General features: G+C 34.4%; 1 protein-coding gene across 2 annotated transcripts in view; it reads left to right on the top strand.

The window, feature by feature from the left end:
• The window catches only part of SPAG16 (sperm associated antigen 16), a 1,017,727-nt gene that overhangs the window by 117,792 nt on the left and 881,911 nt on the right, over positions 1 to 18,024 (top strand). The gene's annotated exons all lie outside the window — the stretch shown is intronic.

The raw sequence follows: 18,024 nt of genomic DNA on the forward strand, positions 1-18,024 counted from the left end.
TTTCTCATAAGCCTGACTATAGGTTGAGCAACTCTTTCATAAATACTGTGTAATGTACACCCAAACCTAAAAATGAAGTGGTCAGCTTCTGCATGCCCTAGGGTTTAAATCATACATCTTATTTATTTCTTTATTGCCTGATTAGAATGCATGAAATTTTATAACCCAAGTACAAGTTGCTTCATTAGTTTGTAATTCAACTAATCAGTTATGGTTTCATTCTATTCTGAAACTAACATATTCTTCCTGTATGTTAGATACACACCTCTCTTAGAGGTCCAAACTTTGCCTTTTTCCAATGGTTTTGTCTGATTCTGTGCTGTAAACTTCCAAAGTCATTTTAAGACCTTGAAAAGATCTAGAAGTAATTCTAATTGAGTGGAAAAATCACTTCAGTGTTTTTTGAAATCTAGATTTCAAAACTACCAATTTAGCAAATGCCAATAATAAAATTTGTCCAAAATTTGAAGTTTTACCATTTTTTTTATCCTAGTAACTAGAGAACTCCTTGATATTCTCTTATCATTAATTAAATTTCTTAAAGAATATGATAAACTTTATTATGGTAATCCAAAGTTTTATCTGAGGAAAAGGAAAGAAAAATACAAATGTACTTTTTTGCATAAGGTATTTTATAAATGTTATATTATTATTCCTAATAATACTGTTATAAAGATTTTTCATGTTTCTTCTTGCTAGTAACACGTTTAGAAGAGTTTGAATTCTGTAATTATGTAATTTTGTTATCATGCTCTACTTGCATTTCAAGTGTTCCCAAAAGTCTTTCCCTTGTGCTCCATCTGTGATCTACAACCTTGAAGAAATCAAATAATCAATGGCATATACACTTAAATCCCACGTTCTACTAAGGGAGATTTGTTCGGTGTGTGTGGCTATGGAAAGAATATCAATGGCCAGGAAGTAGACTTAGTAGAAGGAAGGAGCATATACATTTGTATGAGTCAGAGAGAGAATGGGGATTCCCAAACTGAAGTCAGAAATGGATTGAAGCCAAATTATTATTTTTTATTTAAAGTTATTTATTTATTTATTTGACAGAGAGAGACACAGTGAGAGAGGAAACTCAAGCAGAGGGAGTGGGAGAGGGAGTGTAGAGCAGGGAGCATGATGCTGGGCTCTATCCCAGGACTCTGTGATCATGACCTGAGCTGAAGGCAGATACTTAATGACTGAGCCACCCAGGTGCCCCAAGCCAAATGATTATTATGGAAGTGTATAAACCTTCGTTCATATACCACTGTGAAAAGAACAAGTGGGTCCAGTAGCAAGAAGAAAAAACAAAACATCTTAGTAATAATGGATTAAGATTGTTCTAAAAAAAATTGTGATTAAAAAAAAATCCTTCCATTCAAAGTAAGTCATACTGATTAAGTCTTAGATGAGTAACAGGGTGTCCTTCTTCTGTCTCTGCCCCAAACTGCAACACAGATACATATGCCCTGGCCAAGATTCTTATTAGAAGGGCCATGGTGGATCATCATTGCTATCAGTATGGGTGAGCTTAAGTCTTTTAGATTCTTCAGAACTGAAATATCTATACTCACATGAATACACTTACAAAATTTTTTCCCACTAATATTGTGTATGTAATTCTCAGCAAATTTTCCATGCATTGCTTTGTAATCAAAGTTGCTGTCTCTTGACATTTTAACAAACACCCCCATAAAAACAGAAAACTACTTTGTGTTTCAAAAACTAAGGGAGAAGTTTTGTGGAAAAAGAAAGATAGCTGTGTCTGCAGAGGAACAAGTTTGAAGAACAGGATCAAACTGAAAGCAGAAAAGATTGAGCTAAAATGATTCCATAACTCAGGAGAGGGGAAAGTGAATTTCCAGAATTAGGAGACTGAGAAAATCCAAGTGTTTATGACAATACTTATCTATAATTTTACTAATCTCTATCTTGAACTCTCCCCCACTTTTTCTTGTAAGCAGACATTTTTAAAAAGTTTGTTTTTTTTTTTTAAACTCCAGTTAGTTATCGTAGGGGGTAATATTAGTTTCAGGTGTACAATAGAGTGATTCAGTACCTCCATATATCACCTGTTTTTTATAGTTAAGAGTCTTTTTCTTGGTTTGCCTCTCTATTTTTTCCCCTTTGCTCATTTGTTTTGTTTCTTAAATTCCACATATGAGTGAAATCATATTGTATTTGTCTTTTTCTGACTTATATCACTTAACATAATACTCTCGCTCCATCCATGTCATTGCAAAGGGCAAGATTTCATTCTTTCTTAAGACTGTGTGATATTCCATTGTGTATATATATATTATCTATCTATCTATCATCTATCTATCTATCTATACCACCTCTTCTTTGTCTATTCATCAGTTGATAGACATGTGCTGTTCCATAATTTGCCTATTGTAGATAAAGCTGCTAAAAACATCTGGGTGAATGTATCCATTTGAATTAATATTTTTGTATTCTTTAGGTAAATACCTAGCAGAATTGTAGTGTAGTTCTATTTCAAACTTTCTGAGGGACCTCCATGCTGTTTTCCAGGGTGGCTGCACCAGTTTGCATCCCCACCAACAGGGGAGAGGGTCCTCCCTTATCTGCATCCTTGCCAATACCTGTAGTTTCTTACATTGTTGATTTTAGCCATTCTGATCGGTGTGAGGTGATATCTTGTTGTAGTTTTGATTCGTGTTTCCCTAATGATCAGTGATGATAATTTTTTCATGTGTCTGTTGGCCATTTGTGTATATGTAAGTTCCATCTCCTTCCTTCTCGGTTTAGCACTAACAGCTATCCTGCCATCCAACACTGTAGTCATGTTTGCCTGTGTCTGGAATGTGTAGAAATATGAAAAGTGTGTATTTCTTTGTGTTTGGCTGGTCTTACTCAAAATTATGTTTGTAAGATTCCTCCATGATGCATGTAGCAGTAGTATATGTATTTCTATTGCTGCTTAGTATTTTATTATATGAATATACTGGAATTTGTTTTTCTCTTCCTCTGTCGGTAGACATCTTAAATTATTTTGTCTTTGGGTCTATTAAACAAAATGTTGCTATGAGTATCTTTAAATATGTCATTTGCTTTTATGTCTCTTTGTGTCACATATAGTTTTATTTCATAAAGGTAGTTGTTATGTTAATTTGTGCATAGATATAAATATTATATCTTTGCTGTGAGTTGTGGCTTTTAGCACTAAAAAGTTCCTTTCTTTGTTACATTTAATGCTTTTCACTGAAATTTTACTTTGTTTGATATGAGGATCATTGTTCCTGCTTTCTTTTTAATTTGCGTGTTTTACCTTTGTTCATCTCTTTGAGTTTCCTAGGTCACTTTGTATTAGATGTGGTAATTGCATATTGTATAAATGTTGCATCTTGGCTTTGTGATCCAGATTGAAAAAGTGCTTTTTTAATGTAAGAGTTAAGTCCATTTATATTTTTTGAAATGGGTGATGTGTTTCATCTCAAATTTGTCACGATATTGTATAATCTTGCTATTCTTTCTTCTTGATGAGATGTGTATTTTTCTCATTCAAAAAATATTTTTGGTTATTTTTGCAGTTTGTAATTTTGTCTTTTGAACTTAAAACTTTTTATATTAACTTACTCCAGTTTTCATATTTAACTTCTTGTTATCTTTTTCTTTTGTTCTTTAACTACATCCTTTAATTTTCCATACTTCCTATTCCCATTGTTCCCGAATTGAAAGCCAACTATTCTCTTGGTACTACCATAAACTCACAGGGACTCTGGCCTATATTTTCAATTTTTAAAGAAACACAGTGACATATCTTGGATTCTGCACAAACTGCTGGCATGAAATAGTTCATCCTTAGATGATGGCTACAATGGGATCCATGATGTCATATCCCTGCAAAAGTACACTCAGAGAAAAGCAAGTATTGCATGAAAATCAGTGTGCAACTGGAATTGAGGGTGGTAGGGTCCAACCTGATTGAGCCAAGGTTTGAAAAGTGGTGTTCTCCCAATGGGCTCACAGTGCAATTAATAAGTCATAATTGTTACTTAAGAACGAAATTTTTTTTAATCTCTGTGTTTTTTTTTTCAAATGTACCATTATTTTGTTGAGACATAAATACTAAGTCATTTGGACCTAACCCCTTAGTAAACAAACTATAATGTATTTCTTTTGGCCTAGAGCTGCCTGAAAATTCCTAATGTAATTGGGACATATTAACCCAGAATATATATCAACTCTAACCCATATTCTAGTAAAACTATTAGACCTAAAAAAATCAAAGCTAAAAACAAACAAAACACATACTCATGCACACAAAAATATAACAAAAACTTAAAGGTCCCCAGGCAAAAATATCAAGTAACTTAGAAAAGAAAAAAAGTATACTGGCATTACCCTGAAAATGTTAAGGCACTGCAGGAGCCACAAAAAAAAAAAAAAAAAAAAAAAAAAAAAAAAAAAAAAAAAAAAAAAAAAAAACCAAAACCAAAAAACAAAAAACAAAAAAACCAAAATCAAATGTGAAACAAAAGAAAATTGCATGACACAACTTAAAACTGAACTAGAACCATTCAAAGAAGCATTTGAAGGGAGACCAACAAATGGAAAATTTGGGAACCAGTGTCCCATTCATCAGTCAGTGCACCTATTCCATTATCTTCTTTCTGTTCCTGGTTTCCATTTTTTGGTTACCTCATTTCTACTTTGTCATTACACATTACATTTATACATTAGTTATATGTATATGATATGTTAAAATATCACCTTCCCTCATTTGGCTGAAGCATTTTCAGTCGTTTGTTGGTTGACTGAAGTTCTACCCAGATTCTTGAAGGACATATGGGTACAGAATTCCCTAAATTCCTCTGTACTTAAAATTGTTTTTCTGCAGCCTTGATATTTGAAGGATGGTTTAGTTGCATTTTAAATTCTTGGTTCCTCCTTACTGTTACTGAACTTTTTCTTTTTTTAACTTGCTGCACCATTGATATCTTACTTTTTCTTATATATTTTTAAAGGGTAATAGTTTTACTAGGATATGTGTCAGAGTTGATATATATTCTGGGTTAATATTTCCCAGTTCCGTTGGTCTACTTTCAATATGTACATTTGAGCCTTTTTAAAATTTATGGAAGATTGTTTTAGATTTTAGTCTTAAATATTATTTCTGTTAACAATATAACTCCAGAGATATAGTTATGCAAGTATGATTCCTTCTTTTTTTTTTTTTCCAAAGATTTTATTCATTTATTTGACAGAGAGAGAGACCACAAGTAGGCAGAGAGGCAGGCAGAGAGAGAGGAAGGGAAGCTGAGCAGGGCTTGATCCCAAGCCCCTAGGATCATAACCTGATCCGAAGGCAGAGGCTTAACCCACTGAGCCACCCAGGCACCCCGGTATGATTCCTTCTTTACCTGTCTTTCATTTCCCCGACATTGTTTGAAATTTTGAACTACTTTCTTTCCCTCGTTTTCATCCTCATGATTGTTTCTCTTTCTTTCTTCAATGTTTCTTAATAAATATCATTTTGAATCTGTGTTCTCCTAAGTATCTTGTAATTTATTTCTTATTTCTGAGGTAATTTTGTCCTTTTCTTCCATTTCTTTCTTGAGTTCAGTGAACTCTCTATATTTTTTCCCTTTTTTCATTTGTTTTTAACTTTCAAATTTCCAATTAAAGATGCTTTCCCTTCAAATGCTTCTTTGAATTGTTCTAGTTCAGTTTTAAGTTGTGTCATGCAATTTTCTTTTGTTTCACATTTGTGTGTGTGTGTGGGGGGGGGTTATGAGTTCAAATGTGACCAATCTTTTTTGTTTTCCTGATTTTTTTATAATAATCCTGTATGGATTTTTTTCCCCTCTGTTCATTTTTGTTGATTTTGTGTTGTTTCCAAGATTTCTAATTTCTAATTCCACTAGTGCTCTTCTCTATCTGTACATCAAAGCTAGTTTCTTTAGTGGATTTTTTTTTCCCCCCAGATTGTGGGTGGGGTTATGTGTCCAGTATTTTGGTCTCTTAGTATTATAGGATCCTAAATTTTTTATTTGCATTTTTAGCTTTTCATTGTTCTTTTCCCAAAGGCCACATCTCCCTCTCTTTTTGGCTTTCTCTTCCCAGAAACTTTGCCTTTTGAAAACCACCATTTAATGTTGGATGTTTTTCTGATTCTGTCCTCCACATCCCAGTCCTCTACCAGGGAATAGTTTGCTCTTTCATCATGAAGGATGGACCCCATCTGAAGATGATTCTGCCTTATTAGTATCCCTCTGTCCTTGCAGTTTTTCTCAGCTTGTTCTTGCTTTCTAGGAAGGTTCACAAAGGGGAGAAGCCTAAGAACTATCTTGCTGGTATTTGGCTTTTTTGTCCTAATAACTTAGAATTATTTTTAACTTTGAGACAATTGTGCTAAAGGTTTGATTTTTGTGGTTTCTTGTTCTTTGTGCTTTTCTGTATTGTTTTGGGGGAGATATTGTGAGATACTCTTGTGGATATCATAGGTCTTTAAGTATTTGAGGTTTGTATTTTGAGAGAATGTGCAGAAATCTTAAAATTATAATATCTACCCAATGAGTTGAATTTATTAATATTATGAGTGTCTCTTTTCACTTGTATTAGACTTTTGTATTAAAGTTTGCTTATATTATTTTAGCCAGGCCCAATTCTTTTTGATTTGCATGGTATATATTTTTCGTTCTTTTTCATCATTTTTGTTTCCATATATTTTAGTTTCATATCTTAAAAAGCATATACTATACCAGAATTTTGCTTTTACTTTTGGTCTGACAGACTATTTATTTTGAATAGAGCATTTACTCTTTCACATTCAATGAATTAGATGATGTATAGGGATAAATTTTATTATCTGATTATAGTCTTTTTATTTGAAGCTCATGTTTATATTCCTTCCTTTTTTTCATAATTTATAGCCTTTTAAAAAATAACTTATTAGTATTATTCCATATTCTTTCTGTATATTTTCTTGTTTAATAGTGTGTCAGAGGTTACTACCTGTATCCTTTGTTCATCAGATTTGAATACAAACTAATACTTTGCCTTTTCCTATTATCTTAGAATTTTATTTATTCCTCTTACATTTTTACTATTTTGCTGTTGTCTTCATTTGAATATATTTTAAACTCTTAAGGCTTCATGATTAATACAGCCTATTTTCTTGTAGTTATGGTTAAATATTTGCCTATGTCATTTCTTAGTATTATTCATATATCCTTGAATTTCCATCTGAAATCATTTTCCTCTTAACTGTAGTTTAAAAAAATTTCCTGAGAAACAGACCAACTCATGAAAAGTTCTCTAATTTAGTCTGAAAATGCCTTTATCTCTAGTTTTGAAAGATAATTTTACTCCATGGCAAATATTTTCTTTTTTTCCCCCAATTTTTATTTTATTTCCATCTAGTTAACATGGAGTACAATATTAGTTTCAGGTATACGATTTAGTGATCATCACTTACGTACATCACCTGGTGCTCCTCACACGTGCCCTCTTTAATACCCATTACCTGATTAACCCATCCTTCCCACCCTTGCCCCCAGTAGCCATCAATTTATTCTCTGTAGTTAAGAGTCAGTTTCTTGGTTTGCCTCTTTTTCCCCTCATGTTCATTTGTTTTGTTTCGTAATTCCACATATGAGTGCAATCATATGGTATTTTTCTTTTTCTAACTGCACTATTTTTCTTAGCATTATACTCTCTAGCTCCATCGACATTGTTGCAAATGATAAGATTTCATTCTTTTTTATGGCTGAGTAGTACTCCACTGTATATGTACCACATCTTCTTTATCCTTTCATCAGCTAATGGACATTTGGACTATCTCTAATTGGGTTATTATTGATAATGCAGCTATAGATATTGGGGACATGTAAACATTTGAGTAGTATTTTTATATCCTTTGGGTAAATACATAATAGCCACTCTGGAAAACAGTATGGAGATTCCTCAAAAAGTTAAAAATAGAACCACCCTATGATCAAGAAACTGTGCTACTAGGTATTTAACAAATGGATAGTAAATGTTTTCTTTTAGCACTTTTCAGATACTGTTCTATCATATTTTGTCTCTCCTTGTTCTGTCAAGAAGTTGACTGTAATTCTTACTATATCTCTTTTCAGTACAATATATGTTTCTTTCTGGTTTCTTTAAAGACTTTCTCTTTCTCTTTGATTTTCAGTTATATTATGACAGACCTACATATGGTTTTCTTGATGTTAGTTATCAGTTTGGAAAATTCTCAGCCATTATTTTTTCAAATATTGCTACCTCACCATTTTCTCTCTATTCCTATCAGGGATGCCATTTAACAATTTTGTAGATATTTTCCCTTTTATTTTTTTTTTTTAATTTTATTTTTCTGTATATTTAACCTCTTCCTATGTCAGCCAGGTTGTTTCCTTTGGATAAATTTCTCAGGTCACAAAATAACACCCTCACCTGATTTTCTCCATCATCTGTATTCCCTGTGGATGAGTTCCAAATGTCCACATTTCTTTCATGTACTGGTCATATTGTCTTGAGTTTTATATGCCTGTTATTATTATTATTATTATTATTAACAACATATATTATTTGCCCCAGGGGTACAGGTCTATGAATCATCAGGGTTACACATTTCATAGTACTCACCAGAGCACATACCATCCCCGAGGTCCATAACACAGCCACCCTATGTTTACCCCCCCACCCCCCAGTAACCCTCAATTTGTTTTGAGATTAAAAGTCTCTTATGGTTTGTCTCCCTCCTGATCTCATCTTGTTTCATTTTTTTTCCGTCCCTACCCACCACAACCCTTACCCTGCCTCTCAAATTCCTCATATCAGAGAGATCATATGATAATTTTCTTTCTCTGATTATTTTGCTTAGCATAATACCCTCTAGTTTCATCCATGTCATTGCAAATGTCAAGGTTTTTTTAATGGCTGCATAGTATTCCTTTGTATATCTATACCACATCTTTATCCATTCATCTGGTGATGGACATCTAAGTTCTTTCCGTTGTTTGGCTATTCTGGATATTGCTGCTATAAACATTGAGGTGCACATGCCCCTTTGGATCACTACATTTGTATCTTTGTGGTAAATACCCAGTAGTGTGATTGCTAGGTTGTAGGGTAGCTCTATTTTCAACCTTTTGGGGAACCTCCATGCTGTTTTCCAGAGTGACTGCACCAGCTTGCATTCCCACCAACAATGTAGGAGGGTTCCCCTTTCTCTGCATCATCACCAACATCTGTCATTTCTTGACTTATTAATTTTAGTCATTCTGACTGGTGTGAAGTGGTATCTCACTGTGGTTTTGATTTGTATTTCCCTGATGCCAAGTGATGTGGAGCACTTTTTCATGTGTCTGCTGGCCATTTGGATGTGTTCTTTGCAGAAATGCTTGTTCATGTCTTGGATTATTTGTTCATTGGGTGTTGAGTTTGATAAATTCTTTATAGAATTTGGATACTGGCCCTTTATCTGATATGTTCATTTGCAAATATCTTCACCCATTCTGTCAGTTGTCTTTTGATTTTGTTGACCATTTCCTTTGCTGTGCAAAAGCTTTGATCTTGATAAAGTCCCAGTAGTTAATTTTTGCCATTTCTTCCCTTGCCTTTGGTGATGGTTCTAGGAAGAAGTTGCTGTGGCTGAGGTTGAAGAGGTTGCTGCCTGTGTTCTCCTCAAGGATTTTGATGGATTCCTGTCTCACATTGAGGTCTTTCATCTGCTTTGAGCCTATTTTTGTGTGTGGTGTAAGGAAATGTTCCAGTTTTATTCTTCTGCATGGGGCTGTCCAATTTCTCTACACCATTGTTGAAGAGACTGTCTTTTTTCCATTGGACATTCCTTCCTGCTTTGTCAAAGATTAGTTGACCATAGGGTTGAGGACCCATTTCTGGACTCTATTCTGTTCCATTGATCTATGTATCTGTTTGTGTGCCAGTACCACACTGTCTTGATGATGACAGCTTTGTAATAGAGATTGAAGTCTGTAATTGTGATGCCACCAGCTTTGGTTTTCTTTTTCAATATTCCTCTGGCTATTTGGGGTCTTTTCTTGTTCCATATAAATTTTAGGATTATTTGTTCCATTTCTGTGAAAAAAGTTGATGGTATTTTGATAGGGATTGCATTAAATGCGTAGATTGCTCTAGGTAGTGTAGTAATTTTCACAATATATGTTCTTCCAATCCATTAGCATGGAACACTTTTCCATTTCTCTGTGTCTTCTTCAATTTCTTTCAAGAATATTCTACAGTTTTCTGAGTACAGGTTCTTTGCCTCTTTAGTTAGGTTTATGCCTAGGTATCTTATGGTTTTGGGTATAATTGTAACTAGGATTGATTCCTTAATTTCCCTTTCTTCTGTCTTGCTGCTTTTGTATAGAAATGCAACTGATTCCTGTGCATTGATTTTATATCCTGACACTTTAATGAATTCCTGTATGAGTTCTAGCAGTTTTGGAGTGGAGTCTTCTGGATTTGCCACATAAAGTATCGTGTCATCTGCAGAGTGAGAGTTTGACTTCTTTGGATGCCTTTAATTTCTTTTTGTTGTTTGACTGCTGAGGCTAGGGCTTCTAATACTGTTGAATAGCAGTAGTGATAGTGGACAGCCCTGCCATGTTCCTGACCTTAGGCAAAAAGCTTTCAATTTTTCCCCATCGAGAATGATACATGCGATGGGTTTTTCATAGATGGCTTCGATAATATTGAGGTATGTACCTTCTTTCCCTACAGTGTGAAGAGTTTTGATCAAGAAGGGATGCTGTACTTTGTCAAATGCTTTTTCAGCATCTATTAAGAGTATCATATGGTTCTTGTTCTTTCTTTTTATTAATGTTTTATATCATATTGATTGATTTGTGGATGTTGAACCAACCTTGAAGCCCAGGAAAAAATCCAACTTGGTCATGGTGAATAATCCTTTTAATGTATTGTTGGATCCTATTGGCTAGTATTTTGGTGAGAATTTTTGCATCCATGTTCATCAAGGACATTGGTCTGTAAATCTCCTTTTTGATGGGGTCTTTGTTTTTCGGATCAAGGTAATGCTGGCTTCATGAAACAAGTTTGGAAGTTTCCCTTCCACATCTGTTTTATGGAACAGTTTCAGGAGAGTAGGTATTAATTCTTCTTTAAATGTTTGGTGGAATTCCCCTGGGAAGCCATCTGGCCCTGGGATCTTGTTTGTTGGGAGATTTTTTTGATGACTGCTTCAGTCTCCTTACTGGTTATGGGTCTGTTCTGGTTTTCTATTTCTTCCTGGTTCAGTTTTGGTAGTTTATATGTCTCTAGGAATGCATACATTTCTTCCAGATTGTCAAATTTGCTTCCAGATTGCCAAAGTTGCTCATAATATGTTCTTATAACTGTTTGTATTTCTTTGGTGTTGGTTGTGATCTCTCCTCTTTCATTCATGATTTTACTAATTTGAGTCCTTTCTCTTTTCTTTTTGATAACTCTGCCCAGGGGTTTATCAATCTTAATTCTTTCAAAGAACCAGCTTCTAGTTTCATTGATTTGTTCTACTGTTCTTTTAGTTTCTATTTCATTGATTTCTGCTCTGATCTTTATGCTTTCTCTTCTCTTGCTGGGTTTAGGCTTTCTTTGCTGTTCTTTCTCCAGCAATTTTAGGTATAGGGTTAGGTTGTGTACTTTAACCTTTCTCGTTTCTTGAGAAAGGCTTGTTTAAAGAAAGAAAAACATATGTATGCAAAATACAAAAATAAGGGTAAACACAATGAAGGGATGAAATATGAAATTTAAAAATATTCTAAAAAGATAAAGGTTGGTTGAAAAAAAGAAGAATAAAGGAAATATTGTGATCGGGTTGGAGGCTAGAACAAAGCCATGTGCTAAATTTAGGGTATATTTTGATCTATTAGAAGAAATTGTGTTCCAAAATTTTAAAGAAAATGAAAACCTATATGTATACAAAGGTAAGGTTAAATACAATGAGTGTATAAAATATGACTGTAACTGAAAATTAAGAAAGATTTTTAAAAAGATATTGATAAAATAGTTTAAAAACATTAAAATAGGAAAGAGGAAAAATAAGAAAAGAACATTAATAAAAAGAAAATAGAAAAAATAAAATTTCAGAAATTTAACTTTGAAAGACTAAATGGTCCTGGGAAAAAAGCCATGAATTTTATGTGTTGCTTTCCCCTAGCTCTGGATTTCCACAGTTCTCATTGATTGGTAAACTTGGTCTTGTCTGGAAATTCTTGCTGATCTTCTGGTGTAGGGCCTGCTGCAGTGATTCTCTGTGTCTTTGCCTGAGGTGGAATTACACTGCCTTGCCAGGAACCAGGCTATATAATCTGCTTGGGTTTGCTCTTGATAGCTTTTGTTCCCTGAATGCTTTCTGTACAGCTTTGGAAGACAGGAATTAAAATGGCGGCCTACCAATCACTGGCAGCACAGAAGCTGAGAGCACAGGGCCCCACTCCTCAATGTGCCCTCAGAGAAAGGCAGTCAGTTCCTCCTGTCTCCTTGGTCTCTGGCCGCACTCTGAGCTCGCCTAGCCTGTGACCAAGCATTTCTATCTCTGGTGCATGGCCAGAGATTTCTGGAGATTTCTGCAATGCACTCCTGGACTGCTTCTCCTGGAGGAGGAGAAGCACCCATACTTAGGTGTCTGCCTTGGATCATGTTTTAAGGTAATCCTGAGCTAGAGCCCACTCCTTGGCTCCATCTCTGTAGCCAACTTCCCTGCTCCAATACCTGGGAGCTCTGCCACACTCAGACAACCCCGATCCTTCTGTGACCCTGCGGGTCCTGAGACCACACTGTCCCGCTAGGGCTCCACCTCCTGCTTAGCCTCTGGAGTGATGGTCCCGCAATGGAGCAGACATCTAAAATTCTGATTTTGTGTTCTGCTGTTCTCTCACTTGCTGGGAGCCAGACCCTCCCTCCATGGTCTATCTTCCTGTATGTTGCCTCAGATTCACTTCTATGCATATTCTACCTTCCAGAAAGTGGTCGATTTTCTGTTCCTAGAATTGCTGCTCTTCACTCCTATCTCCTGTTGAGTTTGTAGGTGTTCAGAATGGTTTGATAACTATCTAGCTGTACCCTGGGACCTGATGATATTTTGATCTCCTACTCTACTATCTTGCTCCCCTCTATATGCCTATTTTTGTTTGTCTTGTTTTTATTTGTTGAGCATCACACAGTATTTCTTTAAAAAAAAAAAAAAAAACAGAGGTCAGATTTGAGGCACAATAGTGATATTGTCTTTTTCCAAAGAGTGTTTATGCTGATATTTTACAGGCAGCTATGCTGGCAACATTATCTTTTGCATTATAACCTTATTCTAATTAGTAATTGAAATTATTCTAAGTTTAGTTTTAGTCTTTGGAATGTTAAGTTTATTTCTAATTTCCTCTCATTCCTCTGAGTTTTAATCCAAAGCCTGGAGTTTTTACCAGAACCCATACTTAGAGCTCTCAGCTACACGTTGGTCCTTTTTGTCTCCGTCTTTTTGCCTCCTTTATCAAAATTATCTGAAACCAAGGCTTCAGCAGGAAACAAACTCCAAACACCAGGTTAACCTCCATGTGTGTCTTTCTTCTCTTAGATCTTGACTCCATTATTCTTCACTACATAGTTAAATTCTCTGATGGTTTCAAAACGTTTCCTAAAAAAAAGTATTTTTACCATATTTCTTTGTTTTCAGTGAAAGACTTGTTCCACATAACCTCATTCATCATTGCTGAAACTCTCTTCTGCTTTGAGGAGAAATATTCATAAGCTTAACTTTTTATGTTTATATACAGAATATACCACCTATTGAATAACTTACAATGAATAGTTTTGTTAAAAAATGTGATATAATTTCTTAGATCATATTTTTGCCCAGAAAGTGGTGCTTCCAGTGTCTGTAAAAGCTAACTTATTTTATCTTTTCTTCCTGTTTCTTCATGGTCTTTTGCCATTTTCTTTCTAGCCTTTCCATTCTTACCTGCTTATACTTTCCATTTATGTTTTCCCTACATTTGGGTTTCTCATTCCTGTACTCTATTTCTAAAAATGCTTGCAAAACTAGGTTCTGATTTTCTAACAGCACAAATTCCATTTTAGATTAATGCACATTGTTTGCTATCTTACTCAAATACCATTTTCTATCTACAAGAGTGTAATTCCCTTGAGTTTGAAATTAGTAAGTCTATATCACTAAAACAAGCTTAATTATCATGTCAGGATAGACCCATATCTGGAACCCTGTCCCTTTCTAGTTGTCTCACTATGCTGAAAATCATCTGGCTGTAGATAAGTGTGCTTCATACCCTTGTATGTGCCTGCTAATGTTGCAGGGATACTCAAACAGGAAGGAAACCACCTTTGGCAAAGTGATTAAGCTCATTTTGACCAGAAGACAAATGCTTGAAATCATTAAAACACAGATTATCTTGAATTATTGCTACCTAATCTTTGATTTTTGGTTTGAATGGATAATAAATTTGGCATATGTTTATATATTTAGAAGTCAAAAGGTAGAAGTTACATCAGAATCTCTGAAATATAAATGCATAATGACTTTAAAAGTCATATTAACATGGTGTTACTGTTGGTCACTGTAAATCAGCAGGTACCTTTTTTGGAGTCACTAAATCTTAGCACTCATTATCTTTCCAGGTGCAAAAATGAATGATTTGGGGAGCTAGTCTCATATAGGATTTACACTGAATTAGGGAAATAAAATTCCTAGGTGAGTTCATGCACAATAATGTAAATTATAAAGTTATTTTTATATCATTTCTACCTTCCAGAAATATTTTGGCTCTGCTCCATGAATGAGATATGAACAATACATTGACTTTTGAGAAGGCCATTTGTTCACTAAACAGGCATTTAGAGTGCCTGTTACGTGTAAGAGTATGTGATAGAGAGACAAAAGTGAATCATGTGTCATACTTGTCTTCTAATAACCTCATAGTTGAGTGGAAGGACTGTGCAATGACACAATAGTGATATTGTCTTGTAAGTACATTTTGACATTGATAACAGGTGCAACACAAAGAAATGTGTAATGTGACATAGCTGTATATTCAGGGAAGCAGTGGATGGTGAGGTTTGGGAGGCAGGCTGGGGTTATCCCCATAGGCGACCTTGTATCAAAGGATTTGAAACTTTACCCTGTGGACAATATGAAGTCATTTGATGGTAATACATAGATGAATGATATATTTTTTAATGCCTTTTAGTAGTGCCATTTTGTGTGGGTTTCCTTAAGTTGAGAGACATGTGAGAGGCTGCAGCAGTCTCTTATGGACAGAGATGGAGACTTATACTAAGAAAGAAACAAGAAAATACAGAAGGAGGAATGAATTTTTAAAATGTGGTTCAATGGATGTTAGAATGATGCCAAATTTGGCTTGCAAGTGAAAAATATTGTCATTAATCATGATCATGAATTCAAAAGTAAAACTGATTTAAGTGAAAGAAGAAAAATATTTAGCACTAGACAGTGAGACTTCTGTGGAACATCTAGGTAGAGTTAGATGAAGGTCGCAAACACATTATGGTAAACCTCAAGGATGGACAAAAATGCTATAGGATTTAGTGTGGAATGAGAAAAGAGAAGGGCAGTATGGAGTTTGGAGGAGCTCAGTGTTTAAAGGGCAGGTCTACATATATAGCCTGCTGACTACATTAAATTCAGTGAGTGCTTAAGAGAGGCCAGAGAAAGTGATGGCTGACATTTGATCACCTGTATAAGTGAGGCTTTGGTAAATGTTGAAAAAATATCCCAAACTTAGATTCTGTTTGTTGCTTAAAGTGTTCATAGTGAGATCTATAACAAGTGAATAAGATGCAAAGGCACTCTGTAGTGCAGATTTTAATAGACCGACTTATTATCCTATCCCATACTATCCTGCCACTTCTAAAGAATTGATAGACTTTGGGGATGGCATATGGAATTTCTACAGTCAAAGGCAGAATTTTGCATCAAACAATACATCTAACTGTGCAACTATATAATATAATCAGCTAAACAGATTATATTCAGCCATTTATAACTGATACCCATAGCCTTAGAAGAGCCTCAGCACAGTTCCTAGAAATTGACTGGCATCCCATTCTATGCCTTTCTTAGAAGGTGGATACAAAATAAAACCCGGATTGTATGTGGGAGAGATAATCTGTTATGTATCAAGAGTCTTATAAAGATTAAAGATAACCAAATGAGTCAACCTAATTAATTCATTTGAATTATTTTCTTGATGCTTGGCTTTTCAATGTCTGATCATGTTCTACATATTCACAATTGCAATCTTTTTAAAATTCAATAGGAAGGATCATTGAAACATATATTAACAAAAAGAAGATAAATAGTATAGAAGATCATATTAATTATAAGAACCTGGAATAACTTAGAGTGGAAGTTAGTTATTTTACTGTGGAGCTTCATGATGCTATAAGTCACCAAACCACAAGAAAATTTTCCTTGTAGAAATTCACAGACGGTGAAAACATAGCTAAGATAATATTACTTTAGGCACAGGCTTGCATTTGTATCTGGACATGTAAAACAAACTGATGCCAATCAGTTGGGTCAGAAGTATTAGACATGCCTCCTTAGCTGCTAATGCAAATAACTTAAGTTTGCTAGAACAAAATTTTGCATTGCCTTTGAGGAATGGAATAAAACTAGTGAGGAGAGATATCAATAATTATCCATACTTTCTATCCACAAAACTAACCAGAAATCTCTTGATATGTTCTCAGAGTAATGCCATTAGTCCAGTAGGTGAAAGTATGACTTAGTCATCTGTTGAAAACAGAGCCACCATTTTCAGAAGTTGCTCCACTTATTGACATTTGCATAAAGCATCGTCTAGCACTGCTGCAGTCTCTGGCACTGAGAGAAATGGTCACTGGTGTCATCATTATGGTGCACTTTTCTTAACCTTCATGTGCTTTGTGCTACCTATCTCTCCATTTCCTTCACCATAGCTTTGACTCTTTTTGCATTTGCAACACTTTTATGTGATTATAATAGCATTAAACAGATTTATAATTTATTATCTAGGAATATTTTACATGTAATATATTATTGATGCTTTGCAGGTATTTGCATTATTGCATAACAATTAGCTTTTTCAAAATGAAAAATTTTATTAAATTATAATGATTAATTTAACAACATTAAAGTCAAGATAAGATAGCTAAGCTAAGTGTTGCAATTTCAATTACAAAAATGCATGCTTATTCTTCATTTTGGAAGCCTGCCAACTAGAGAATATATTAGGCAGTGAATGAAACTAGACAAGTCATCTAATTCAGCAATTTCTAGCTGGTCAAGATATATCTTCAGGCAAATTTAACCTTTATAAGACTTATTCTTGGTCTCTGCTTCACAGAGATTACACAACTGTTTATTTTAAATGAAAATTATAGTGAAAGAAATATAATCTAAAAGTCATTGAAATTTCTGTGTCTATCAATTTCAGTTTGCATGAGGCTAAGTGAGGGGTATTAATAAGGACTTAGAAATTCTTCATCCATTTTCAAATAAAACTGTTAGTGGAGAATTGCCTTAATTTACAAACCTAAATAGATTATGTTCTTTATTGGCAAATGTCCAATTCATTAATTTTTGTCATCTTTCAATTAACTGCTTATTTTTTTGTGTCAAATAGGATTTTAAAAGGTAATAACTTTTCTTACAATAGTAAACTGTCCTATTTTAAAACTGTTGGGGAAATAAAAAGCTATATTTTAATAACTACATATAAGCAATAACTAGATACTGTATGAATGACCCCCAATCTCCTTGAATCCTGCTTGGATTTTGATAAGTATCATTTTTAGGCTCTTGGGGACTATGGGAGTTACCAGGATGACTTCCAGAAAAATAAAAGGGTAAAAACTCAGCTGTGTTTGAAAATGCAGAAATGAATACAAAATAAAAAGCATTAAGACTTAGTTACTATTAATATTCTGACATACTTTCTTCTAGTCCCACTTTTTATGTATTGATATATCACACATATGCTCTCTAAGTTACATGGATACTTTTTTATGTTCATAAATATTCTTTGTGAA

This window comes from Mustela putorius, unplaced genomic scaffold (assembly GCF_011764305.1).
Source record: "Mustela putorius furo isolate JIRA1106 unplaced genomic scaffold, ASM1176430v1.1 tig00000275_pilon_pilon_pilon, whole genome shotgun sequence".
Classification (NCBI taxonomy): domain Eukaryota; kingdom Metazoa; phylum Chordata; class Mammalia; order Carnivora; family Mustelidae; genus Mustela; species Mustela putorius.